Here is a 26,634-nt window from a genome sequence, read left to right as displayed (position 1 = left end):
AAGGTAAATGGCTGGTCTTTCCCTTAATTTAGGTATATGATGAATAGTACTTTTGTGCTTGTCAACTATAATGGAGTTGTTTTGTGGTTTATAAATGGAACAAAGGCTGTCAGAAAAAGAAAGATTTACTTGAGTAACTGGATAATGGTTAATAAAAGGTGGAAGAGGATTAACGAGTACATGCTTGTGGGGTGTGAGAAACAGATTGCTGGGGTGGAAATAACTGAGCTGAGACCTGAAAAGAAAAAAGGGGGAAGAATTTGACTTTACATAATTATTTACATGAAAAGGGAGGGGAAAATGAGAGGGATATTGCCCTGTATTATGGTTTGTTCTAACTTGTTTAGATGTATGATAACCCACTGTAGTTCATGTACCACAGCCATGGCAATAGTGGATTTACTAGGGGCCCCTACTCCAAATGATAGTCTTATGTCCTTAAGAAAGCGTCCAGTTGTGACCTCAAAGTAGTTGTCTTTGGGCACCCCCTCCACCCTCTTTCCTATCCCAGAGCATTAGATATGAGGTCATGAGAGTGAAGGGGAAAGAGTCCTGGACTTATTGTTGGGGAAACAGAGTTCCAACCCTGCTACCTATGTAGTTCTCCTTTTGTGAGTTAAAGTCTTTGAGCCCCTCATTCCTAAGCTGTGAAAACAGGCATGATTTTACCCACTTCATGGTTTTGTTGTAAGCATTAGGGGAGGTGCTGTATGTGAGAGCATTGAATAGAAAGCATGACTGGGGGGTCAGGAGGGGCAAGGGTGACCCTTCCTGTGATCCATACTCATCTGTGGCCATGATAGGGGCCTCTATCACTTAACCACCAGTAACTGTTGACCAAGGGAAGGATCTAGGTGTTTATTTACCATCTACTATGTATGCTGTAGAATGTTAGTGTTAGCCAGGAGCTCGGGTTCAGAGATGGGCTGCCTGGGTTCAAATCCTAGTTCTAGCTGTGTAATTTTGGGCACATAAGTTGAAGTCTCAGAACCCCCTTTCTTTCCTGTGAAGCTGGAGTCCTCATGAGACCTTCCTCGGAGGTTAGCTGTGAGGTAGGAGACAGTCTGTAGGAGTTCACAGTCTATTGGGAGAGACAGGTTTGTAAACAAGCGATCACAATGCACCACGTGGTAAAGTGCAGTCATGGAGATAGGAATAAAATGCTTTGGTAGCATGGGGAGGGGGTCGGGTGGACGAGGAGACAAACCTGGCATAAAGGTTCAATGAGAGACATGAGATGTATGTGTGTGTGTGTGTGTGTGTGTGTGTGCGCGCGCGTGTTCATATGTATATATAGACACATACACCTGTTTGGTGAAACAAAATCGTTCCTGTCTTCAGGCCTAAGGATGAAGCTAAGCTGGCTGGCCAGGTCCTTTATGCCTGGGCTATGTGATCTCCACACCCGCTTACTCTGCCCCCACTTGCTATTCTCTGTCCTTGGAGGCACTTCCATGACTCTATTTTTGCACATTCTGTTCCCCGATGTAGAATGCTCTTCCATATCTAAACACCTCCAGAGCTCAACAGAGATAGCAAAAATATCAAGAGTATAAGAATAGCCAAATAAACAATACAAATAATTTCAGCAGTTTAAAGTTAATAAATACCCGTGATTTACATGCACAGTCTCATCTATGCCTTTTTAGCTTTTCTTCTTTTTTTTTTTTTTTTTTTTTTTGAGATGGAGTCTCCCTTTGTTGTCCAGGCTGGAGTGCAGTGGCACGATCTTAGCTCACTGCAACCTCCACATTCTGGGTTCAAGCGATTCTCCTGCCTCAGCCTCCTGAGTAGCTGGGATTGCAGGTGCCCACCACCGTGCCCGGCTACCATCTAAGCCTTTTTAAAACCTTAGAAGACAAGTACTGTATTTAATCCTATTTTAAAGTGAGGATTATTGAAGGTAAAATCTACTAAGTAGCCTTTTGTAAGTCACACAACCGGCCAGTAGTACAGCTAGGATTTTTGCCTAGCTCTGGCTAATCCTAGAGCTCGCCTCTTGACTTCTATTGTCTCTCAAAATTAATTCCTTGGGCTGGGCATGGTGGCGCATGCCTGTAATCCCAGCACTTTGGGAGGCCGAGGCTGGCAGAACACATGAGGTCAGGAGTTTGAGACCAGCCTGGGCAACATGGCAAAACCCTGTCTCTACTGAAAATACAAAAATTAGCCAGGCATGGTGGTACATGCCCGTAGTCCCTGCTACTCAGGAGGCTGAGGCAGGAGAATCACTTGAGCTTGGGAGGTGGAGGTTGCAGTGAGCTGAGAGCATACCACTGCACTCCAGCCTGGGTGACAGGGCAAGACTCTATCTCAAAAAAAAAAAAAAAAAAAGACTGGGCACAGTGACTTACACCTGTAATTCCAGCACTTTGAGAGGCCAAGGTGGGTGCTTCACCTGAGGGCAGGAGTTCGAGACCAGGCTGACCAACATGGAAAAACCTCGTCTCTACTAAAAATACAGAATTAGGCGGGCATGGTGGCGCATGCGTGTAATCCCAGCTATTTAGGACGCTGAAGCAGGAGAATCGCTTGAACCTGGGAGGTGGAGGTTACGTTGAGCTGAGATTGTGCCATTGTACTCCAGCCTGGGCAACAAGAGCAAAATTCCATCTCAAAAAAAAAAAAAAAAAAAAAATTAACTCCTTAGTAAGTAATTCTGCAACTTAAATATTAAAAACAAAAATTGTCCTTATATGTAATCTATTAGTTTTATTGCCTCTCTTATTACAATACCCATCATAATATTTTTACTTTTATTTTTCTAAATTGCAAAAGTAAAGTTTATTATAGAGAGTTAGAAAATATAAATAACCAATATAACAAGAGTAAGGAAATTGTTATCCAAAATTTCACATTCTAAATGGGAAAACCCCAATTTTAATCAATAGGGTACATACTGTATGATTTCATTTATATGACATCCTAGAAAAGGCCAAAACTGTAGGGGAAGAAACAGTGGTTGCCAGGATCTGGGCTACCAAAAGCATCAGGGCTAATGGGAATGTCCTATATGTTGATTGTGGTGGTAGTTACATGAGTGTATATTTTATTAAAATTAATACAACTGTACACTAAAAATAGCACATTTTATTATATATAAATTATAACTCAATAAACCTGACCAAAAAGCATTAACACCTTGCCATATATCTTTCTACTTCCACACTTTTTCCTATGCATATATAGTACATATATATCCTTTTATTTTTTTAGAGATGGAGTCTCTCTCTGTCACCCAGACTGGAGTGCAGTGGTGTGATCTTGGCTCACTGCAACCTCCGCCTCCAGGTTTCAAGCGATTGTCACACCTCAGCCTCCCTAGCAGCTGGGATTACAGGCATTCACCACCACGCCTGGCTGATTTTTGTATTTTTAGTAGAGATGGGATTTCACCATGTTAGCCAGACTGTTCTCGCCCACCTCAGCCTCCCAAAGTGCTGGGGATTACAGGCGTGAGCCACTGCACTTGGCCAGTAAATATATATCTTCTAAAAATAGTTTACACTATATTGTTTTTCATTAAATATACTTTAGTTTTGAAAACATTTCTAGACTTATAGGAAAATTGCAAAGACAGTACAGGGGTCCCATATTCATTCCACCACATTATTAACATGTTACATTAGTATGATACATTTGTTACAATTAATGAACCAATATTGATGCATTGTTAACTGAAATCTGTAAATTATTGTGATTTCCTTAGTGTTTACCTCATGTTATTTTTCTGTTTTAGAATCCCATCCAGGATACCACATTACTTTTTGTTGTCATATCTTCTTAGAGACCTCTTGGTTGTGACAGTTTCTAGACTTTCCTATGTTGATGACTGATATGATTTGGCTCTGTGTCCCCCTCCAAATCTCATCTCGAATTGAAATCCCCACGTGTCAAGGGAGGGAAGTGATTGGATTATGGGGTTGATTTCCCCCATGCTGTTTTCATGATAATGAGTGAATTCTCAGGAGATCTGATGGTTTTATAAATGGTAGTTTTTCCTGGACTGTCACACTCACTGCCTCCTGCCGCCTTGTGAAGAAGGTGCCTGCTTCCACTTTGGCCACAATTGTAAGTTTCCTGAGGCCTCCCCAGCCATGTGGAATTGGGAATCCATTAAACATGTTTCCTTTATAAAGTACCCAGTCTGAGGTATTTCTTTATAGCAGTGTGAAAACAGACTAATTACAGAGAACTTGGAAACTTTTAAGAGAGCTGGTCGGGGATATTGTAGGATGCCCCTTCACTGGAATTTACTTTTGTGATGTTTTTCCCATAGTTAGACTAGGGCGATAGGTTTTAGGGAGGAAGACCACAGAGGTAAAGTACCATTTTCATCACATCTATTTTACGTTTTGTAACCTTTTTTCACTCAAATATGTGTCAAAAGCATATTTTTTACTTGATACATATAAATCTATAGCCTTCTTGATGGTGATAATTGTATTCTGTTATATGGATGTAGCGTATAATCACCTATTACTGGACACTTAGGGATTCGCTGTGGCGTTTTCACTATTACAACAAATGCTACAATAGATACATTTGTGCAAACATCTTTGCAAATTTTTCCAATAAATATTATTATGTTAAGACACAGGTTCTCACTTTATTGCCCTGGCTGGAACGCAGTAGTGTGATCAAAACCCACTGTGGCCTTGAGCTGCTGGGCTCAACTAATCCTCCTTCCTCAGTCACCCAGGTAGCTGGGCCTACAGGTGCACCCCACCATGCCTGGCTGCTTTTTAAAATATGTTTTAAGAGATGGGGTCTTGCTATATTGCCCATGATGGTCACAATTATCTGATTTTTTTTGTTTTATTTTGTTTTGTTTTGTGACAGAGTCTCGCTCTAATGCCCAGTGGAGTGCAGTGGTGTGATCTCAGCTCACTGCAAGCTCCGCCTCCCGGGTTCATGCCATTCTCCCATCTCAGCCTCCCGAGTAGCTGGGACTACAGGTGCCTGCCATCACGCCCGGCTAATTTTTTGTATTTTTTAGTAGAGACGGGGTTTCATGGTGTTAGCCAGGATCGTCTCCATCTCCTGACCTTGTGATCTGCCCGCCTCAGCCTCCCAAAGTGCTGGGATTACAGGCGTGAGCCACTGTGCTTGGCCTGATTGTTTTATTAGATAATCCTGAGTGATGTAGAGTGTCTGAAGCAAACTGCATTCATTTTTGTTTGTTTGTTTTTTAAGGGCTTTTGGTACATAGTACTAAATTGTCCTCCAGAAAAATTGTTACCTATTCAGTGCTCTGTTTCCTCAAATTCTAGCTAATACTGGATATTGTTTTTCATTTCAACCTTTGCCAATTTTAGTAGAAAAATGTATTGTGTTGTATTGTATTTAATTGTTTCCCTATTGGTATCTTCTTCCAGATAGTGGACTCCTAAAGGAAAAAGACTATATTCTATTCATTTTCAGATACCCAGAATCGAAGTTACTGTCTGAAAGAAATAGGCAATCAGCAGAAGGAAGAGAGAGAGCAAGGGAGAGAGGGAAGGCCTGAATCCAAGAGCAACTGTGTGATCTGATAAGATAATTCATGCTACGGAGAGGAAGGGTTTTCACCATTACCGGGTGCTATTGTATCCTTCTGGGCCAATGCGCCATATGTATTATGCAATCTTTTTTTTTTTTTTTTTTTGAGACGGAGTCTCGCTCTGTCGCCCAGGCTGGAGTGCAGTGGCGCGATCTCGGCTCACTGCAAGCTCCGCCTCCCGGGTTCACGCCATTCTCCTGCCTCAGCCTCCCGAGTAGCTGGGACTACAGGCACCCACAACCGCGCCCGGCTAATTTTTTGTATTTTTAGTAGAGACGGGGTTTCACCGTGGTCTCGATCGCCTGACCTTGTGATCCGCCCGCCTCGGCCTCCCAAAGTGTTGGGATTACAGGCGTGAGCCACCGCGCCCGGCGTATTATGCAATCTGAAGGCGTGGCACTACTAGTGTGAGCTTCAGACCAGGTAGGAGAGAAATCTACACTAGACCAAAAGAAGGTAAACAGGATGTTAGCGTTTTCCTCAAATAACAAGAACAATTACTACAGATTTGTTTGACCAATTCTGAAAGGGAGGATCACCTTACAGTCCCTTTAAGCTGTAATGCCATTCATGTATTCTCTATTACAGCTTTTTGGAACAATTAGGTACATTTATGATTTTCAGATCTTTTCCTGTTTTCCTTCTTTCTGTCAGTACCATGTTATATATGTCACCTTGCTTATTTTCAGTCATGGCTGCAAAAAATTTTATTTTTTTCTCCCTGCATACTTCCCCAATATTTTATTTATATATTTTCTTATAAAACTTTGACTTTCTCTTCTTCTACATGCTTTGAAGCTTTTCCTAAATCTTGATGTCAGTTATAAATTTACTATACCAACGAAGTGGTAAATGTTACTTTTTCAATTTATCACCGGAAGAATGATACATCAAAACAGTATAGAAAAGGAAGATGTGTTTTTGGCCAGACCCAGTGGCTCACATTTGTAATCCCAGCACTTTGGGAGGCTGAGGCAGGCAGGTCATCTGAGGTCTGGAGTTTGAGACCAGCCTGGCCAACATGGTGAAACCCCATCTCTACTAAAAATACAAAAAATTAGCCAGGTATGGTAGTGGGTACCTGTATTTCCAGCTACTTGGGAGGCTGAGGCAGGAGAATCACATGAACCCAGGGAGCAGAGGTTGCAGTGGGCCGAGATCAGGTCATTGTACTCCAGCCTAGGCAACAAGAGTGCAACTCCGTCTCAAAAAAAAAAAAAAAAAAAAGAAAGAAAGAAAAGAAAAAAGAAAAGGAATATGTGTTTTTATATTAAATATTTTAGTTTTATTTTCCAGTTTTGCAAGGTTGATTCATTTAGTAGGGTCTGAAAAAAGAAATATGTTCTTGGAATGCTGATGGTAATTCAGTAATTGTTAAATTTTTCAATTTTCAATGGGAGATTTTCTCAAGAGGACTCTGTTTAGAGTACACTTCTTATCTAAGAATTCCCATATGTGCTTTACAGAGATTCCATGTCCCTGCCAGTTATCATTTACTCTCTCCCTGGAATGTGGGAGTGCCCTTACTATTCTTCCAGTCTGACCTAACAGAGACTAGGCCCCAACTTGTAAGACAGAATTTGTTTCCTGCGAAATAAAACAACATTTTATCATAAATTAGCAAAATGATTTAAAAAAAAAGAGTGAGAGCGTATTATACGCTAGCACATGACAAAGAGAAATTCGAAGAGCCAGACATGTTTCTGGAGTAAGAAGTTCTGCAGTGTTAAAATTAACTTACGATCTTTTTATGGTCTATATTGAATCTCTCTAATTATTTATTTATTTATTTATTATTTTTATTTTTGAGACAGAGTCTTGCTCTGTCGCCCAGGCTAGAGTGCAGTGGTGCAATCTCAGCTCACTGCAACCTCCGCCTCCCGGGTTCAAGCGATTCTCCTGTCTCAGCCTCCTGAGTAGCTGGGATTACAGGTGCCCCGCCACTGCGCCCAGCTAATTTTTGTATTTTTTAGTAGAGATGGGTTTCACCATCTTAGCCAGGCTGGTGTCCAACTCCTGACCTCGTGATCCACCTGCCTTGGCCTCCCAAAGTGCTGGGATTATAGGCATGAGCCACTGTGCCTGGCCTATTTATTTATTTTTTGAGACGGGATCACACTCTGTCTCTCAGGCTGTAGTGCAATTGTGAGATCACCGTCGACTTATATTTATCTTATAGAAATTAAAAATAAATTTGTTTCTTTGTTTTGCAGCTAGAAGAATTGAATTCTTCCATGTATCCTTTGCCAATTGGCAGTAGTGAAAAGTTTACAATTTATAATTTCTGGTGAATAGTCTCAACCAAGTTTTAGAAAGATGTTTTATTAGATATGGTGAAAAAAGACACGTAATATTATTCACTAGGGCCATCACTCTTACCTTTGGTTTGTTTTCTTTTTTTTTTATTTTAAGAGACAGGTCTTGCTCAGTGGTCCAGGCTGGAGTGCAGTGGCATGATCATGGCTCAGTGCAGCTGCAACCTCCTAGGCTCAAGTGATCCTGTCACTTTAGCCTCCTGAGTAGCTGGGACCATAGGTGCTGCTACCACGCCAGGCTAATTTTTTAATTCTTTGTAGAGACAGGGTCTCACTATGTTGCCCAGACTGGTCTCGAACTCTTGGCCTCAAGCAGTGCTCCTGCTTTGGCCTCCCAAAGTGCTGGAATTACTGCGTCCACGCTATAATGAATCTCTTAATAGCTAAATCTATTAGCAGAGGGAAGTAATTGATGCTACGTTATTACATAAAAGAGAGCATTTATAGGATGGTGATAAAATTAAAACGAGCATTTCTTAGTGAAACAAACCATTGTTCCTGGTTGTTCATCAGGTAATTTATCATAAAATTATTTTTCCTTTATACACATGTGGAGTTATAGACATTTATGTTGAATGCTTAAAAATTGTCTTTAGTTTTTTCTCATATTGCCTTAGTTTGTAGTAATTTAGAGTAATTAGAGTAATATGAGTAATTAGAGTAATTTCTCATATTGTCTTAGTTTGATTACTTAGAAATTATTCAGTACTTTCATTAAAACATTATTAATAGTATGATATTTGAAAAGGTAATATTCTCTATTGAAGTTAAATTAGTTTATGTTCTCATAGCACATATATTGTTGATCTAAATAAGTATATTACTTGGCTAACAATGCCTAGACAACCTTACTATTAGCTCTAGCAATCTAGGATGTAGAATTGTGTTGAGATAAGTAGAAGTCAAAAGAAATAAAAGGCGGGAATCAATGAAGAAATTAAACATCATTTAAATTATCAACGTGTCCACCTGAGACTGTAATTGAGAAGGAAAAAAGAGGATCAGAATTGAGTTTCAAGAAGCAGCCTCTTGCTTTTCCTATCTTTAAAGGATCAAACTTGATAAGAAATCTAGAGTGTTTCCTTGACAATCTGAGGGAAGGAACTGTGAGCTCATGGCCTACTCTGTCATGCTAGAGTTTAGGCATTTAATAATCCATTGATAATCATCAGGCATTTAGGTAAACGAAAATGAACATATCTGCCTGGATCCCATTACTTCATTTCAGATCTTGAATCTTTTGTAATAACCAGAACATTACAACAACATTATAAGCCTTTCATATATGAAGTAATGTATTTCAGTAAAGGGATTTCCTAGGCTCTTGGTGGAGTAGTATGCAGAATGACTTCAGCCTCCTTTAATATTTGGATAAAACAAAACCTTCAAATGGAATAAGTTCCGCTGTTGTATAAATCAGTCAAGATTTTTTAAACAACTATATAAGCTCAAGATGGTGGAGGCAAAATCCCCCACATACAACATTAAGAGAACAATAAGAAGTATTCTCTGCTCCTATAATCTGCTTCTATCATGTCTGTGCTCTGCTCAAAAACCTCCTGTCCTGAGCCAGAGTGTGGTGCCATATGCCTGGACTCCCACCTACCTGGGAGGATGAGGTGGGAGAATTGCCTGAGCCAGGAGTTCGAGGCCAGCCTGGGTAATATAGTGAGACCTTGTCTCTAAAAATAAACTTTAAGCAAACAGAAAACACCCTAAAAACTGTCCTGTCCATCCCTCTTTTTTAGAGAAGCATGTCCCCAAATCTGTGCTTGGAAGACATGTATTCTATAAGATAGTAACAGATGTTGCTGAAAAATATGTAGTTTTTCCAAAATATGTTTTTAAATCTATATATGTAAGAAAAATTCTAAGCGCCTTTAAGAAGCAATTAACATGGGATAATTTGTCTTTAAGAAATGGAACTAACTTCTGTGCATCAAAAAACCACTTTTAAAAAGTTATAAGAGACAATTGGCTGGGCGTGGTGGCTCATGCCTATAATCCCAGCACTTTGGGAGGCCGAGCCAGGTGATCCACCACTTTGGGAGGCCAAGCTCAGGCCGAGCCAGGTGGATCACCTGAGGTCAGGAGTTTGAGACCAGCCTGGCCAACATGGTGAAACCCCATCTCTACTAAAAATACAGAATTAGCTGAGTGTAGTGGCGCACGCCTATAATCACAGCTACTTGGGAGGCTGAGGCAGGAGAATTGCTTGAGCCCGGGAGGCGGAGGTTGCCATGAGCTGAGATCAGATGCCGCTGCACTCCAGCCTGGGCAACAGAGTGAGACTCCATCTCAAAAAAAAAAAAAAATTATAAGAGACAGTAATAAACACTGTAGAAGATACGTGCTGCACATAAAACTGATAAAATATTGATATCCAGAATATATTAAAAATAACGGCAAAAAAATATGAGCAGGCAATTCACAGGGAAGAAAGTCAAAATGACCAATAAACACACAAAAGATGTTCAAACTCACTAGTAACTAGGTCAATGCAAATTAAAACTAAAATAAAATGCCATGTCTTATATTGGCAAAAAATTAAGTCTGATACTGTTAAGTAATGTCAAGGTGAAACAGGAGTCACATACCTTGCAGGTGGGAATACAAATAAGTACCACTTTGGAGAGTGGCTTGGTGATAACTAGTAAATTAAAGATGTGCCTAATCCATGATACGGTAGTTCTGCTTCTAGATAAACTCACGTGTGCACAAGGAAATATATTAAAAAATGTCCATCATGTCATTGTTTGTTAACAGCCAAAATGGGAAGCAATATACATGTCTAAATGTACCTAAACAGGAGAATGAGTATACTGTGAAATAGTCATTTGTTGATTCAATGAATATTTATTGAACACCTGCAGTATGCTAGTGCTCTCTGAGTATTAGAAATGTATCAGTAAACAAAATATCTGCCCTCGCAGAGTTTATGTGTTATTGATAGGGAAGAGGGAGTGACGGGTGGGTAGACAATTTAAGGCCAGCCACAGTGGCTCACGCCTGTAATCCTAGCACTTTGGGAGGCCAAGGCAGGTAGATTGCTTGAGCTCGGGAGTTGGAGACCAGCCTGGGCAATATGGCAAGAGCCCATCTCTACCAAAAACATGCAAAAACTCACCAGGTGTGGTGGTATTCAGCTGTAATTCCAGCTATCTGGGAGGCTGAAGTGGGAGAATCATTGGAACCTGGGAGGTTAAGGCCTCAGTGAGTTGAGATCATGCCACTGCACTCCAGCCTGGGTGACAGAGCCAGACCCTGTCTCAAAAAAAGAAAAATATGACTTATAAGATGGTGACATGGTATGGAGAAAGAAAAAACAGAGAAGGAGGAAGAGAGAGCAGTTCTCGGTGGTAATAGAAGATCCCACTATGAAGGTGACATCTGAGCAGGACCTGGAGTGGTGAGGGATCAGCCATGCAGATAACGGGAAGAGCATTGGGGACCTAGGAAGCTGCACATACGAAGACTTTGAGACAGTAGGATTCCTGGGATGGTTGAGAAAAAGCAAGGGGGCAGGTGCCTAGAGTCAGGTAGGCCTTAGCCCATTTTGAAGACTGCTGCTGTAATCCAAGGGGCAAACATTTATTGAGTGCTCACAATATGCCAGGCATCATTCTAAGCTTTTTTTTAATACGTATTTTTTCTTTTCCTTTATTTACTTTTTTTCACAGCAGCCTTTGCCTCCCGGATTCAAGCAATTCTCCTGCTTCAGCCTCCCGAGTAGCTGGGACTACAGGCATGAGCCACCATGCCCAGCCAATTTTTTTCTTAGTAGAGATGGAGTTTCACCAGGTTGGCCAGGCTGGTCTTGAACTTGTGACCTCAGGTTATCTGCTCACCTTAGCCTCCCAAAGTGCTGGGATTACAGCCATGAGCCACTGCACCTGGCCCATATTTTTTCATTTGATGCTTATAGTCTTCTTAGGGAGGCACTAGTATTTAGCCTCATATCATAGATGAGGAAACTGAGTCACAGAGAGAGTAACTCCTTCTAGATCAGTATACTGTGGTGTGCTGATTCAAATGCAACTGACTCCATAGGCAAATCTGTTAGTTACTGGTGAGCTGCCTCTTGCATTTGTTCTCTCTGGAGTGTTCCCCCTATGCCGTTTGTCTTTCCTACCACTCCAGACTATGCCTGGGGTCACCTACTGGCCCTGTCCACTGTTGTCACCTAGAGTCTGGGTACCCTCCAGTCTTAGTCTGTCTTATGTTGCTACCACACATTACCACAGTCTTGGTAATTTATGATGAACAGAAATGTATTTGGCTCATAGTTCTGGAGGTTGGGAAGTCTGACAGCCTCGTGTCAGCACCTGGTGAAGGCCTTTGTGCTGTCTCCCCCCGTGGTGGGAGGTAGAAGAGCAAGAGTACACAACAGAGCAAGAGCAGAGGGGGCTGAACTACCTTTTTATTAGGACCCCACTCTGGTGATAACAGCACGAATCCATTCATCCCCTAATCACTTAACACCATCACAATGGCGATGAAATGTCAACTTGAGTTTTGCAGGAGACATTCAAACCATAGCACCTTCTTGGAATCTTGGAATAGATGAGGTGGGACAGTCCTTCTTTCCCCTGGCCTCTTTATTATCTTTTCCATCTCTTCAACACTAGCCCAGCAGGCTGTACAGGCCTATGCAAATTTCCTTGATGAAAAGCTGGAGCAATTTCACAGAGGAATTTCACCAAGTCAGACTTTCTTTTGAGTGTCAAAAGAGAAGGCCAATTAACTTAGGCTGTTGGCCAGGCGCAGTGGCTCACACCTGTAATCCCAGCACTTTGGGAGGCTGAAGTGTGCGGATCATGAGGTCAGGAGATCAAGACCATCCTGGCCAACATGGTGAAACTCCATCACTTCTAAAAACACAAAAATTAGCCAGGTGTGATGGCAGGCACCAGTAATCCCAGCTACTCAGGAGGCTGAGGCAGGAGAATTGCTTGAATTCCTCCGGGAGGTGGAGGCTGCAATGAGCCGAGATCACGCCACTGCACTCCAGCCTGGGTGACAGAGCAAGACACCGTCTCAAAAAAAAAAAAAAAAAAAAAAAAAAAGACTTAGGCCATTACAGAAAGAAGGTCCCTACTGAATACTTTCACTGTTCTTAATAGGAGAATGTTAAGATGGCTTAAGCACCTCCTTCTGTGGAATCTATTATCTGCTCATGAGCTTCAAACTTGATTAGACTATTTTAACTCACTAGTTCTTTTTTCCTAATTTGGTGGCAGTAGTAGTGTTTTCCTCTTCCTTCTGCCACACGTTTATGATGTTATTCTATTTCTATTAGAAATTAAACTTCTGTAGCCACACTCATTCCCCATGAATTTGTGGCTGAAAGAAGCCAATTTTCAAAGAAAATCCTTCTTGGGTTTCTTACATTGTGCCTGAATCCAAATGCAGAGCTCTGAACACTTTAAAGTGAAGCTGAACAATGGCACCAGTAGTTTATAAAGAGCTGGGAAGAAGGTGACAAAAACAAGGCCCAGAGTGGTGTTTATGGTGTGTGCTCCCATTTGGGTATAAAGATACTCTCTCTGCAAGGACACCTGAGACACAGAGAGCAGCCATGTCTCAGGGGAGGTGAACTAAGATATTATAGCTCAAGGGTAGGCGGAAAGGAAACTTGCTGTTTACTTTTTCCTTTTTGTATAATTAGACATTTAGGGTTTTTTGTTTGTTTGTTTGATTGATTTACCATTATACACAATACATTTTTCAAAAAAAAAGTAATACAAAAATTAACATTCTGGAGGTGAGCTATTGAAAATATTACAGTAATTTTTGGAACAGCCTATTTCAAAAGTACTTAAATATTGCAAAATATGCTTTTTGCTTTTTCCCTTTGCTACAATGAACCTTGTGAAATGCAATTTTTATACTATACAGCAGTGACAGCGAAATGAAGGAGCAGACCTAAGGCAGTGCCTGGTACAAGAACCTGACCTGCAGCATTACTCTGAACATCAAGTGGTCACATTATGGGGAAAGAGATCCCCTTCTCATGTAAAAATATTTTTGCATGTTGTTTTGTATAACAAAAGTGTGAAATGGGTGAGATTTAGCATTATAATTAATTTGTTCTTACTAAAGTAAGTGTTTTGATTTTTCTGTGGGTTAGTTGTGTTAAAATTGGGTAAAAAACAATTTATCTGAGGGGACATTTTTGGCTGCTTGCTTTAATCCAGGCAGGCACCGTATCTACTGATCTTCTGATGGTGTTTCACCTAGATGTTATATTCAAAAGCTTTTAATTTCATTTTTCTTGTCTTTTCTTTCTTTCTTTTCTTTTTTTTTTTTTTTTTTTGAGATGGAATCTTACTCTGTTACCCAGGCTGGAGTGCAGTGGCGCAGTCTTCAACCTCTGCCTCCCAGATTCAAGTGATTCTCCTGCTTCAACCTCCTGAATAGCTGGGACTACAAGCACGCACCACCATGCACAGCTAATTTTTGTATTTCTAATAGAGACGAGGTTTCACTGTGTTAGCCGGTATGATCTCGATCTCCTGACCTCGTGATCTGCCTGCCTCAGCCTCTCAAAGTGTTGGGATTACAGGCGTGAGCCACCGCTGCTGGCCAAAGCTTTTAATTTCTAATGGTCCTCCAATCAATACATTATAAAGTTTCAAACCATTCTGGGGTCAGTTAGTTTTGAAAAAGGATAGGGATCAAACTCCCCAGTGCTGCTTATTCTGGCTCCCATTCACACTTCTTCCTTCTTTTGTGAACCTATTCTTCAGCCAAAATATTCTCTTTGTCCCCAGTCCCACTTCACGCCTTACATTTGCCAGGCCTTGTTCTTACACCTTCTCTCACCCAAATACCCTCTCTCCTCCTGTATTCAAATTTTAAAACTGAATCTATCCTTTAAGGGCCAGAGTGAATCTGCCTTTTTTTTCAGCCTTCCCTGACCATCCTCAGCTACAGTGACATTAAACTCCATGGAACCTCCATGTACTGTTCCTTTATCTTACTTTATCTTTATAATTTACTAGGTGAAGTATGCAGAGTAATGGCTGATTTATAGTTTATTTGGGCTGTCATACAAAAATAATATAGACTGAGTGGATCGTAAACAACAGAAATTTCTTTCTTGTGGTTCTGGAAGCTGGGAAGTCTAAAATCAAGACACTGGCAGATTCAGCCAGTGTTGAGTGTGCACCTTTTGTTTCACAGGCATCTTCTTGCTGTGTCCTCATATGGCAGAAGGGACAAAGGAGCTCTCTGGCTCCCTTTTTATCCCATTCGTGAGAACTTTGCCCTCATGACCTAATCACCTCCCAAAGGCCCTGCCTCCTAATACCATCACATTGGGGGATTAGGTTTTGATAAATATATGGATTTTGGGAGACAAAAACATTCAATCTATAGCAGTCCCCAAAGATGTCCACATCGTGTTTCCCAGAACCTGTGCGTATGTTAGCTTACATGGTAAAGAGAAATTAAGGTTGCAGATCAAGCCAGAGTTGCTAATCAGCTGATCTTAAGGTAGGGAGATTATCCTGAATTATCCAGGCTCCCTAATGTAGTCACAAGAGTTCTTAAAACTGGAAGAGGGAGGCAGAAGACAGAATCAGAAAGATGAAGCATGTGGAGGACTCAGCACAACATTGCTGGCTTTGAAGGGGGCCACAAGCCAAGGAATGTGGGTGGCCTGTAGAAGCTGCAAAAGGCAAGGAAAGGCATGGTGGCTCACGCCTGTAATGCCAGCACTGTGGGAGGCTGAGGTGGGCAGGATCACCTGAGGTCAGGAGTTCAAGACCAGTCTGGCCAACGTAGTGAAACCCCATCTTTACTAAAAATACAAAAATTCACTGGGCATCGTGGCATGTGCCTGTAATCTCAGCTACTTGGGAGGCTGAGGCAGGAGGATCGCTTGAACCTGGGAGGCAGGGGTTGCAGTGAGCCAAGATCATGCCATTGCACTCCAGCCTGGGTGCCAAAAGTGAAACTCCGTCTAAAAAAAAAAAAAAAAGGGCAAGGAAACAGATACCATCCAAGCCTCCAGAACATATGCAGCCCTGCTGCTTCCTTGATTTTAACCCAATGAGTTTCACTTCAGACTTCTAACCTCCCAAACTGTAAGATAATAAGTGTATTTTGTTTAAGCCACTAAATTTGTGGTTATTTGTTAGCAGCAATGGAAAACTAATATACTAGAATCACCTAGTTATTGTAGGTATTTTGACATCATCCTCTTAAGTGATTTTAAATTCTGAGAAGATAGATACCAAGCCTTACATATCTTTATAGGCCAATATTGTAACAGTATACTGAGCATAACAAATGTTGCAATCTGATTCTAAGAATCAGAAAGGAGAGGTGAGAGTTAACCCCCTAAGAGATTGTATACTGATTTTTAAATGTTGTATCTGCACACACAAGCTACCCAGGAGGGCAGTCATTCTCAGCTTTAATGGTTCTAATAGTAGCCATAGGTATTTGTACTTGTATTACACAAGACTATGGAACCAAAGCTGAAGGAGAAGGAATGTGGCACGTGTGCAGCTTCGTTCTGTCATTTATTCAATCCACATTGATGTGCAGGGCTTCAGATTTTTCTCTTTAAGGATGTGGTTCCATTGCTGCACTGATGTTTGCAAGGCCCATATCTAATATTTACTGCATGCTTGTAACCAAGTATTGTTCAGAGTGCATATATTACATCCCAAAAGGTAGGGTTATATCATCCCCATTCTGAGGAACCTGAGGGACAGAGAGACTAAATTGCCCAGTGACATTGAGCTTGTGAGTAGTGGAGCAGTGATTCAACCCCAGGCAGCCTGTCTTCAGAATACCAGCTTTGAATTTTAACTTGTGCTCTCCTAGCAGTTTATCATAAATTCTTTTATGCCTCAGGCCTGGTAGTGTTTAGTAAAAGGTCAACAAATGTTCAGTATAGGCAGCTCTTCTTCCCACCTCTTTCTAGTCAGATTTGTTTCCTGATCAGAATTTAGAAAATTTACCCAACTTACATCTCTATGCTTTGCTGCATAATTTGCTCTTTTCAAAAACTACTCCTTTGTGAACATTTGGATTAGAAATTAAATTGGACATTTGGGTTCCCAAAGACTATGTTTTATTCTATTTGTTAACATTAGATTCTCATTTATATAAAATACATTATATATCTGGTTTGTGAAATTGTGGGTGACTTTTGTGTTCTTTGACCTTTATTATCCAGATTTTTTAAATGAATGTGAAACTTTTATGATTAAAAATGCTAGGAAAGGGCTGGAAACCGTGGCTCACTGGCTCACACCTGTAATCCCAGTACTTTGGGAGGCCAAGGTGGGTGGATCGCTTGAGCCCAGGAATTTGAGACCAGCCTGGGCAACATAAGGAAACCCTTTCTCTACAAAAATACAAACATTATCCGGGTGTGGCGGTATGCACCTGTAGTCCCAGCTACTCAGGAAGCTGAAGTGGTAGGATTGCTTGAGCTCGGGAGGTGGAGGCTGCAGTTAGCTGTGATCGCGTCACTGGACTCCAGCCTCGGCAACAAAGTGAGACCCTGTCTCAAAAAAAAAGGAAAAGAAAAGAAAAGAAAAATGCTATTAAAGTGTTAAATCACAAAATGAGTCACACTTTGTAAATTTTGTTTTCTACTTTGCTGTATTTTAAACACATTCCCATCTTATTAATACTTCAGTGACACTATCCTGTTTTATATGAATATGTCACAATTTCCTTTGCCAATATCTAATCACTTTTGCCCCACATTTAAATTGTGAGAAACAACTTCACCATAACATCCTTGTAACTAAATATCTATGTACTTTTAAAATTTCCTTAAGATCTATTTCTAGACCTGAAAATGCTGTGCCAAAGATATGTAGGTTTTTAGAGCAGATTTTTATGGCATTTTTAATATATGCTAAATTCTCCTCCAGAAAGCGCGTACCACATTTTTTCCCCGCTAGCAGTGTTTGAGAGGTTAGATTTTCCTCTCCCTTGATAATACCTGATATTTTATTTTTACTTGTGCATCTAAACATTTTCTTGTCGTGTATTCATGTCTTATTAATTACCTGCTTTGAGTTTTTTACTTTAAAATATTTATTTTTCTTATTAATTGATAAAATCTTATAAATTAAAGATATTAGTTCCCACCCCCAACTCTTCCCCCCTGCCCCGCTTTTTTTTTTTGAGGCAGGTTTCTCTCTGTCACCCAGGCTGGAGTGCAGTGGTGTGATCTCGGCTCACTGCAACCTCCATCTCCTGGGCCTCCATCTCCGTTTCAGCCTCCCAAGTGGCCAGGACTAAAGGTGGGTGCCACCACACCTGGCTAATTTTTGTATTTTAGTAGAGACAAGGTTTCACTGTGTCACTCAGGCTTGTCTCAAACTCGTGAACTCAAGCCATCCGCCTGCCTTGACTTCCCAAAGTGCTGAGATTATAGGTCTGAGCCACTGTGCCTGGCCTGTTTGTTTTGTTTTTGTTTTTTCAATATTTTCCATAGTTTCAAATTTGCCTTTGTGGTCAGGTGTGGTGGCTCATGCCTGTAATCCAAGCAGTTTGGGAGGCTGAGGCAGGAGGATTACTTGAGCCCAGGAGTTTGAGATCAGTCTGGGCAACATAGTGCATCCTCATTTCTGCTAAAAATGAAAAAAAAAAAAAATAGCTGGATGTGGTGATGTGCACCTGTGATCCCAGCTACTTGGGAGGGAGGCTGAGGCAGGAGGATTGCTTAACCCCCGGAAGGTTGAGGCTACAGTGAGCTGTGATCTCACCACTGCACTCTAGCCTGGGCAATGGAGTGAGACCCTGTCTCAAAAAAAAAAATGCCTTTGCATTCTGGTCATGGTAGAGTTTTTTGGTTTATTTGTTTGGTCTTGGATCAGAGAGAGAGACTACACATACTTCTTGGTTTATGACACACTATTATCACTGTTTCATTTAAGGCACTACTGATTTGTTATAATTTTTTTTTTTTTTTTGTATTTTCCAATATCCTCTTCCAGTTCTATTGTCCTATACCTACTCCCAGTCTTGGGTTCCTGCTCTAGAATGTGATACCATTAATAACATATCCTTGAACATGTATATATTTTTTAAATATATACATATAAAATATATGTTGATAGTGTTTTATATGTGCAACCTTTACATACTCATGAATTACACTGTGCTATAGATCTTGCTGTATTCTTTTTGTCTTTACTCGATAGTATCATTTTAAGATGAATTCATGTTTTAGATGTACATGTATAGTATTTCATAATGTGGAATAAACTTCAGCATTTAACTTATTCATTCTAATGATGAACACATAGTTTACCACCAACTCCCATCAGTGATAGACAACATTGGCCTAAACATCCCTGCATATGCCTAGGCACCTCTGTGTGAGTTTCTTTGGGACAGGGTCCTCAACCATGTTTGTGCTATGACTCCTTTAGCAGTCTGCAAAAACCAGATGGATCTTGATGGCTAATAGTGATATATTAAACTTAACCACTTAGTGAACATTCTTTATAATTGATATCAAAAAGAACATGGTTTTTGTTTCTGTTTTTTGTTTTCTTGAAATGCACTTTCACTCTTGTTGCCCAGGCTGGAGTGCCGTGGTGTGATCTCGGCTCACTGCAACCTCTGCCTCCCGAGTTCAAGTGATTCTCCTGCCTCAGCCTCCTGAGTAGCTAGGATTACAGGCCATGCGCCACCACGCCTGGCTAAGTTTGAATTTTCTTTTTAGTAGAGACGGGGTTTCACCATGTTGGTCAGGCTGGTCTTGAACTCCTGACCTCAGGTGATCCACCTGCCTTGGCCTCCCAAAGTGCTGGGATTACAGGCATGAGCCACCGCACCCGGCCTGAAAAGAATGTGTTTCAAAGATCAAGTTATATATTGTGTGCCAGAGCTTGTACTGATCTTTTCTGTTAAATGTCACCATTTAGTAAAACTCTTTCTCAAAATAACATTCTTAAAGGCATAAGATAAAATATATAGAATTACAAACGAAACAACTTATATTAATATACAGTAAATGTTTACTTTATTAATGAATTAAATAACAAGATATCACTATGACAATGTCAAAGTAGTGATAGCCATAAGTAATAATGTAAAGTGAAAATATTTATGATTTCTATTCATCACAATGTCAGTATTACTGTGGTTTATTGTCTACCTATATAATTAAAGAAAATGCTAAATTTCATTAGCACACATAGCTCTGCCTCTGGAAGGATTTTTTCCTTACTGCTCTCCTTTTGCACTATTCTTGGGTAGAGTTGTGTGTTCCAGCAGTCCATTCGTGGCTCACAAAAACATCTTGACTGAACCCATCTGATAACCAAGCCTAGGTCATATCTTCCCCCATCAGTTGGTCATAGGTGAGGCATTGTTGCAATAGAAATAGGAGACATGGGCCTGGCCGCGGTGGCTTACGCCTGTAATCCCAGCACTTTGAGAGGCTGGGACGGGTTGATCATCTGAGGTCAGGAGTTTGAGACCAGCCTGGCCAACATGGTGAAACCCCATCTCTACTAAAAATACAAAAATTAGCTGGGCGTGGTAGTGGGCTCCTCAGCCTACTCAGGAGGCTGAGGCAGAAGAATTACCTGAACCCAGGAGGCAGAGGTTGCAGTGAGCCGAGATCGTGCCATTGCATGCTCTGGCCTGGGCAACAGAGTGAAACTCCATCTCAAAAAAAAAAAAAAAAAAAGAAAAAGAAATAAGAGACACTGGAGCTTGGGCCACCTTCTTATGTAATCTGCTTGTGGCCCATGGACATGCTGGACTTTATTTTGTATGCACCATTTACATTTTATAAGGAATTGCTACTTCACTTATTTGAATATATAGTTTAATGGCTCTTATATCCATGATGGGTAGCTCTGGTTACACAGTCATTTGGTGTCCCATGTCAGAAGCTCGGTCTCCATTAGGGCCTAGTATCACACCTGAAGTTGCTTTCCAAATGACAAGCATCACCTTCTCTGCCCCCAGAAGGCATCACATTCTGCCAGAATCCTAGGATCTGGATTGTAACTCTTCTGTTAAAGTTTGCCAGCAATCTACAATATGCTTTAATTATTAAATATCAAGGATACCTCTAACATCATTGATTCATAGTTAGCATATGACCCAAGTGGCCTAAAACTGCTAGTGTGTCTTCTTTTCCTCTTGGACCCACTCAAAGCTAGCGGCCTTCTGAATCACTTAATAAATGGGTTGGAGCAATATTCCCAAATTCAGAATATGCTGAAATCTAAAGAGGCCCACCAAGCTCTGTGCCTCTTTCTTAGTGGTAGATGTGTAAGGTGCAACAAGTTTTCTTGTTCCTTAGGACTATCCATGACTTCTCGGAATAGTAGACCTCCAAAACCTTTGTAGTATTTATCTGCCATTTATCTGGGTTCTATTTGGGCATCCAGAGTACTTGTCACTTTTTTTTTTTTTTTTTTTTTTGAGACAGAGTCTTGCTCTGTCGCCCAGGCTGCAGTGCTGTAACACAATCATGGCTCACTGCAGCCTCAATCTCCCAGGTTCAAGTGACCTCTCACCTCAGCCTCCCAAGTAGCTGAGATTACAGGTGCACACAACCATGCCCAGCTAACTTGTCCCTTTTTATTCACCAAGTCTGTGTAGTATGACATCATAATGGAACAGCTTGATTTCCTAGAAAATATTGAGATCATCAAGAATTTTGTGGACTGTATTATGAAGAAAGCAGAAGAGTTTATTAGCCCTGGGTCAAGACAGTAAAATGTACTTCTGACTTTCTCATGTAAAAGTAAAGTTTTTTGACTTTTATAGTGATATATTGAAAAGAACATGTTTGTAAGATCAAGAGCTATACACCATGTGCCAGAGCTTGTGTTGATTTTTTCTATTCAAGATACTGCATTCAGCCCCTCAACTGCAGTTGAAGCTACCAGGTGGTTACATTTAATATATCACCATTGCTTCAGGTGGAAGCAGGAACTCCAAGGGCTAGGGGAGCTCCTCTGAAGACTGGTCTATCCCTCTCCCTGCTCTGAGCTCCTGCCTCCAGACCATTTTCCATCATTCACTCATTCATTCATTCATTCATTCATCCATCTATCTGTCCCTGCCACCAGTTCCACATGGCTGGCCCAGCATCAGAGGAGGGGCGGGAGTGACAGAGCAGGGTACAGACACTGCCATCAGGGTATGGTCAGGACCTGGTGGAATGAGGAACTGGGGAGGGGCACTTACCTGGGAGGAGAAAGGGAAGGCTCCTTGGAGGAGATGATCTTAGAGCTGAACCTTGCAAAGCTGTGCTCTGATCCACGAAGCCTCCCATGCATGGGTGAAATTTGGGAAAGGAAAATGTGGGACTGTGAAGGCCTTCAAATGCCAGTAAGGAGGGTGTCAGACAGATCTGTGTATCTGGAATATTACTTAGGGGCTGGTGAGAGGGCTGGACCAGAGGGGAAGACTGAGGGTGGGGAGACCTCGAAGGAGGATGGGCATGGTCCAGGCTGTAGAGAATGGGGCTCAAGTCTAGGCAACTGGGAGGAGCAGATACACAGGGAAGGTACAAGGGCAGGTGTAGGACATGTTCACTCTGAGGGGGCAGGACCCTGGGGGCAGGGACCTAGAAGCATCTTATGGGCTAAAGACAAAGATGGCCCTGGAAGCATCAGCGTGTGGTGGGGGATGGAGGCACTGAAATTGGGAGAGAGGATGACGTCTCCCCAGAACACAGTGGAGAACAAGGCCTGAGACTGAGCCCCAGGGCTCCTAACATCTCAGAGACACAAGTACTCTGGAGGTGAACCAGGTAAGGGTGGTGTCCTAGTGGTGGAAAAGGGAGAAGCATCAAGGAGCAGTGATGGAGTTCTTGGCATCAAAAGCTGCTGAGATGTGTGAAAGGACTGAGCCATGCAGGTCCCAAAGTCATGAGGGAGGAAAGCTGAGAGTCGGGGCTGGGGACAGAGGGCTTGGCTGCCTTGAGTGAGGTTAAGCAGGGATGGTGAGGGAAGATGGGGACCCTGGTTGGGGGACTGGGGGTGGCTAAAATGAAAATGAAAAAAAAGTATCCCTATTAACCATCATGATCTGGTATTTGCAGGAGTCATACAGGTAAATTAAACAGGGTTGTGATGGGAACCAACACCTCTGTGTCCTTTAAATATCTGAGTTGTGCTTATTCCCAAAGTTCCTCTTGGGATGTGTTTCTGATTTGCTATCTTGGCCCTTTGGTGGCAGGAGGCATTTTTCAGGGTCATTTTCTAGCTATTCTTACCGTAATAACTTTTACACAATAGGTCAGGGGCTGTAAAAGTTTGGCCACCTGGTAAGTGTATCTATTCAAATTTCACATCTGAGAACTGGGATATAACCACAGAATAGGTTATTTCCTATTCTTTAGGATTCTGTTTTGTAGAATTTTTGGACTCACAGTGATATGGCTTGGCTGTGTCCCCACCCAGATCTCATCTTGAATTCCCACGTGTTGTGGGAGGGACCCGGTGGGAGGTAATTGAATCATGGGGACAGGTCTTTCCCATGCTGTTCTCGTGATAGTGAGTAAGTCTCATGAGATCCGATGGTATTATAAGGGGGAGTTTCCCTGCCCAATCTCTCTCTCTGCCTGCCGCCATCTACGTGGAATGTGACTTGCTCCTTCTTGCCTTCCGCCATGATTGTGAGGCCTCCCCAGCCATGTCATTAAACCTTTTTCTTTTGTAAATTGCCCAGTATTGGGTACATCTTCAGCAGCAGCGTGAAAATGGACTAATACAGTAACGAGGACTAGGGCCAGAACTGCATTTATTACCTGGTCTGCATAAGTCCTTTCTCTACCCAGTGGTCTATGATGGCATTTTGTGTTTGCTTGTTTTGGTGGCAGTTCAGACCCTGTTATGTAACAGTCCTCAAAATGCCTGGAAAATGCCTTTCCCCAGTGTATAGTTTTTTTAGTAAATGGCTGCAAGAACTTCTGGGGAATGATTGGGGGAATGTTTATGGTACATACTTGAGCAAGTTTTAGATGGTCCTTCCTTAAGGAGACATATACTCCCCTTTAATCACGGGATCTCACCTATGAACTGGCTAAAAACTGGATGAGAGACCACAATATTTTTCCACTTTGCAGCCAATGTCAGTCTTCTCTTCAATTTTTTTGTGTTTTATTTTATAAGGTAAATAAGTAACATCCTGATTGATTGGATATCCATCTGTCTTGCTCCTAGGAACAGCATGATCTAGTAACCATCATCACAGATGTCTGTAGGCCAAGCCACTCTGATCGCCATTCCAGCCTTGCTATCTTTTATAGCAATGATGTCCATATTGCCTCTGTTAGGTGCCACTCCCTGGCCTCTGCCATTCCAGAATCTTATTATGTCCATTGATACCAGAAGGCCAGTTTCAAGGCTGCATCTCTTCAACATATAGAAGAAATGTGTCATTGAGTTTCTGAAAGATCCCAGTGCAAACTTCCTTGGTGCATTTCTTAGTGCTTTAGTGAAGCAAATGTCTTTCAGGGATTCCTGGGAAATACAGTCAGATAGTGGATTTTCTGATCATATTTAATGAGTGTAATACATATATTTTAACATTTTCACTGCCGTGTGCCTTTTTACCCCTTCCTCAATATTTGCCAAAGTAGTTCTGGCATCTCCACCTCATTTACAGTAGGACATCAAAATGGCCAAGCGTCAAGAGCAGCATATTAGAATGACTCCGGTGGGATGCGGTAGCTCACACCTATAATTCCAGCCCTTTGGGAAGCCAAGGCAGGAGGATTGATTGAGTCCAGGAGTTCAAGACCAGCTTGGGCAACATGGCAAGATCCCGTCTCCACAAGAAAATAAGAAAATAATTAGCGGGGTGTGGTGGTGCACGACTGTGGTCCCAGCTACTTGGGAGGCTGAGGCAGGAGGGTCCCATGAGCCCAGGAGATGGAGGTTGAAGTGAGCCGTGATCATGCCTCTGCACTCCAGCATGGATAACACAGTGAGACCCTGTCTCAAAAAAATAAAAATAAAAAATAAAAAAAAGTATGACTCCATATTTTTTTTTCCCAGGAGGCTAAACCCCAAGTCACAGGTGAGTGCTCCAGTGTCAACAAGCTTTTCACTTTTTTTTTGAGATGGAGTCTCACTCTGTCACTCAGGCTGGAGTACAGTAGCACAATCTCAGCTCACTACAACCTCTGCCTCCCAGGTTCAAGTGATTCTCATGCCTTAGCGTCCTGAGGAGCTGACATTGCAGGTGCCCACCACCACACCCAGCTCATTTATTTTTATTTTCAGTAGAGATGGAATTTCACCATTGTTGTCCAGGCAAGTCTCAAACTCCTCACCGCAAGTGATCCTCCTGCCTCAGCCTCCGAAAGTGCTGGGATTACAGGTGTGAGCCACCACACCTGGCCACTACACAGATTTATATTTTATCCCCTCATCACTCTCCTGGTTCAATACCCTTGAGATTCACTCTCACACATGTTCATCCATTCTTGCTAGTACTTCTTATTTTGACCCTGTAATTGTTTTGATTGTGTAAGCCCTTTCCTTCTAGAGTAGGAAATGCGTTTTCCCTCTAGACCCTTACTATTCCTAAGGCAATGAAGGATGTGGTGGCAGGTCTTGGACAGAAAAAAAGCATTGTCTTCCAAGCTACCTGACTCAGGTGAGGTTTCTGCAAAGCTTCCAGGGATTGTGGAATTTTCCTCTCTAGCAAGAAGGAGAGGACGGCTTCTTCTGGCAGAAGACTCGGGGGAATTTGTGGGTTCCAGATACTGAGGTTTATCTACCCAAATGTCACTATACCAGCAAATCACTTTTCCTGTCAAGTCCTCAGCTTTGGCATAGAATTTTTTTTCTTTCTTTTTTTTTTTTTTTTTTTTTTTTTAGACAGAGTCTCGCTCTTTCACCCAGGCTGGAGTGCAGTGGCATGATCTTGGCTCACTGGAACCTCTGCCTCCCGAGTTCAAGCAATTCTCCTGCCTCAGCCTCCCGGGTAGCTGGGGCTACAGGTATGTGCCACCGCACTTGGCTAAATTTTTGTATTTTTACTAGACACAGGGTTTCACCATGTTAGCCAGGATGGTCTCAATTTCCTGACTTCATGATCCGCCTGCCTCGGCCTCCCAAAGTACTGGGATTACAGGCATGAGCCACTGTGCCCAGCCCAGCATAGATTTTTTGAGGCTATGCATTCAGTCTCCTTTGCAGTTTTGCTGCTCTTACTGTTGAATCCTGGGCCTGATTTTTCAGCATATATTTCCCTACAGCTACAGGTAATGAGGATCATTTTTTCATTTCCTTCCCTTTTTTTGTTTAGTTTTTCCCCCAAAGTATAACTCACATGCAGCAAAGTACACACATCTAAATGTAGTTGCTTGATGTATATATTTATGACATACTTACACACCCTTATAACTACTGCTCAATCAAGATGCAGACCATTTCCAGCATTTCAGAAGGCTTCTTCATGCCTTCCCGCAATCATCATTTCCCCCACAACGGTATCACTATTTTACTTCTTTCACCAGAAATTCATTTTCCCTATTTTTTAACCTTACCTAAATGGAGTCATGGCTTGTGATCTCTTGTTCTTCATTATGTCTGGGAGATATGTGCAAGTTGTGCAAAGCAGTAGTTCCTTTTTTTTTTTTTTTTTTTCTGAGGCAGTCTCACTTTGTCACTCAGGCTGGAGCGCAGTGGTGCGATCTCAGCCCACTGCAACCTTCGCCTCCTGGATTCAAATGATTCCTCTGCATCAGCCTCCTGAGTAGCTAGAATGACAGGCACGTGCCACCATACCCAGCTAATTTTTGTATTTTTA

The 26,634-nt window shown here is 41.8% G+C and overlaps 1 long non-coding RNA gene across 2 annotated transcripts in view; it reads left to right on the top strand.

The window, feature by feature from the left end:
• The window catches only part of LOC102121749 (uncharacterized), a 49,670-nt gene that overhangs the window by 10,565 nt on the left and 12,471 nt on the right, over positions 1-26,634 (top strand). The window contains exon 2 of one of the 2 annotated variants that reach the window (XR_010586266.2): positions 25,701-25,822. The exons of the other annotated variant lie outside the window; for it this stretch is intronic. This is a non-coding gene — a long non-coding RNA (uncharacterized lncRNA). The remainder of the gene's footprint in view (positions 1-25,700; positions 25,823-26,634) is intronic. 2 annotated transcript variants of the gene reach the window in all.

Source organism: Macaca fascicularis, chromosome 4, assembly GCF_037993035.2.
Source record: "Macaca fascicularis isolate 582-1 chromosome 4, T2T-MFA8v1.1".
In the NCBI taxonomy this organism is placed as follows: domain Eukaryota; kingdom Metazoa; phylum Chordata; class Mammalia; order Primates; family Cercopithecidae; genus Macaca; species Macaca fascicularis.
This window is presented reverse-complemented; position numbering and strand designations above follow the sequence as displayed.